The following is a 2871-nucleotide window of genomic DNA, read 5'->3' on the forward strand; positions in this document are numbered from 1 at the left end:
CTGTCTTAGCAAAACTCTGTATCAGCTGACATCACTCTGCCAATCCACCCGAGTTCTCAGAGGTGGCAAGAAGACACCAGAACACCACCAGAAGTTTTTTGTTTTTTTTTTTTTTTAGTGTATTTCTCTGTGGAGTAATGACAAGAAGAGATCAGCTATACAATGCAAGCTGAACCAGTACATGCTTGTTGTTATGGGAGAATTCTTCATCTTGTAGCAAACCATCTTCTCACCTGTGTCTACTTCAACAAAACGTTTCTTCGATTGTCTGCTTTTGCAAAATACCATCTGACACAACTGACTTTTCGAAGAACCTGTAAGTTTCCACATCGGCCCTGTGAGCATCATCCTACCAAAACTACGTGGCCTAAATCTAACCACACCATATGTTGTGACAAAATGTCAATGAGTCTAAAGAGCAGGGCTTAAACTAAGTTCTGACCTATCTTGTCTACAGTCTTAAGTCAAAGGTTTTAATATCCTCTAACGATCCTCTGGAATCCTCTGTTGTAACCTCGTCTTAACTCTTATTTTATTGATGTGGCTCTTCTCTCTCTCTCTCTCTCTCTCTCTCTCTCTCTCTCTCTCTCTCTCTTTCTCTCTCTCACACACACACACACACACACACACACACACACACACCCCTTTAGTCAGTTTGGCTAGAGCATCGTTAATCTTAGTTGCCTTTCAGAGAACCAATTTGCTTGATTCTGTCTACATGTCTTTTAGCCTCCCAGCCTTTCTTTCATTACTGTCCTGATAAGATTTCTTTCCACCCACTGCCTTGGGGATATGACTTGGTCTCAGGTTTCTAAGACCTTGAGGTGCATAATTAGATTATTTCCAGTCACTATGTTTTGGCTTTGTTGTTATCTCTCTTTTGTTTTTGTTTGTCTGTTTGTTTTTGGTTTGTTTTGGGGGGTTTTTAATATATGCATTTATAGCTATAAAACCCCCTTTTAATATTGCCTTAGTTATATCCTAAAGATTCTGTTAAGTTTTGCTTTCATTTTCATTGATACTAGGAATTCTTACATAGTCTCACCGATTTCTTCAGTGGCTCACTGTTCATTCAAGAGTGTATTATTCCATCTCCAAAACCGACAGTGTCTTTAAACCGTGAATGACATTGCACCTTAAAGGAGCTTTAAGAAGAAAATGGATGACTCAATGTTCTGTGTACTGCCAGTGTAGATCATCTATGGAGACAGTAATGGCTTGTAAGAAGCCTTGATGTGGGATGTGGTTAAACGGTACTGTAAAAATAAAATAACAAGCCGGACAGATGGCTCCATCAGTAGAGTGTTTCACTCTATTGTGAAACACTAGAGTGTTTCACGGGCATAAGGAGCTGAGTTCAGATCTCCAGCTCCCATATAAATCAGGCACATACCTGAAATCCCAGCCCTGGGGGGAGAGAGAGACAGGTGATCCCAGAATCCTGCTAGCCAATCATTCTAGACAAACAAATGAGCTCCAGATATAAGTAATTATCTCAGAAAATAAGAAACTGGGGGAAACAGCCATCAACCTAAGCCTCCGTATGTATCACATACCCATCAAACAAAGTAGTTCCTTAATCTGATAAATATACTATGGTTACAAAGAAAATGTGTACATTTCTAGAGAGTTTATGTTTAGGTATACAGAAAGTCAGGCAACATGACTGACCAGTCTCAAACGTTTCAGGAAGCTGGGCGTATAGAGGCAAAGGCAGAAGGAACTTGAGGCTAGCCTTCATTACATAGTCATTTCTAGGACAGCTTAGGTCAAGACTCCATCTCAAAACAACAAAAATATTTTAGGTAGATACAAAAAGGGGTGAGTTGATAATGCATGTGTGGCAAAGTGTGCGTTGGTGAATCTAAGTGAAGATTTCATGGGAACTGTTTATGCTACTTTACCAATTCTATGCTAAGTATAAGCTATTTTAAATTTCAAAGTGTTTAAATTTAATTCTTTTAAAATATGAGATTATTAAGTCCTAAGATATATGAAAATTTATTATTAATTCCCAATATCCACTATTCCTGGCTAACAGGGTTGCTGAATTCTACAATAAGGGGAAAATATATTTATCTCTTAGTAATTATGCAGACAACTGTATCAATTCATTAAATGGTTTAAGTGTTCATATGTGTATTTGAAATGAATATTTTTCAGAGTACTCCACTGTATTAACTGGAAGTAGCTGAAGAATGAGGGTGTTTTGAAAGGACACCATCAACCACCTCATACCCAGAGAGCTAACCTCTGAATATCATGACTCTAAATATCCCTCACTATTCCTGGGCTGCTGTCAGACTCTACATCACTTGGGTACCATCCCTCACTATTCCTGGGCTGCTGTCAGGCCCTGCATCACTTGGGTATCATCCCTCACTTTTTCTGGGCTGTTGTCAAGCTCTGTATCACTTGGGCACCATCCTAAACCATAACCTCAGAGAAGCTGCCACTTCCCAGGTCGGTATCCTAGCCCACACCGCTCTCCTGAGCGGCAGATCCACAAGGTCACAGCCAACTGTGAGGCTCCATTTGTACACCCAGCAGATATCTGCTCCCATCCCCACTATGCCAAACCCTTGATGTCCCCTATCCAAATCAGTCTTTCTCTGTTTTGATGATCACTAGCTCCTTCCATCAGGAAGGACCCTACATCTTCCTCCCACCCACATGCCATTAGTTGTCTAGTCCACTGACTCTCTTTCTAAAAACAATGCTTCAATCTGCTGGCATCCCATTTCAATCTGAGAGACAAGATATCAGTGCTTAATGTCACAGATGCTCTAATCACATTGCTCGGGGTGAAATCCATGCTCTACCCTCATATCTCTGTGACCTTAAGTAACTGCATCCACGGGCCTCGATAGT

The sequence above is a fragment of the Mus musculus genome, chromosome 12 (genome assembly GCF_000001635.26).
Source record: "Mus musculus strain C57BL/6J chromosome 12, GRCm38.p6 C57BL/6J".
NCBI lineage: Eukaryota > Metazoa > Chordata > Mammalia > Rodentia > Muridae > Mus > Mus musculus.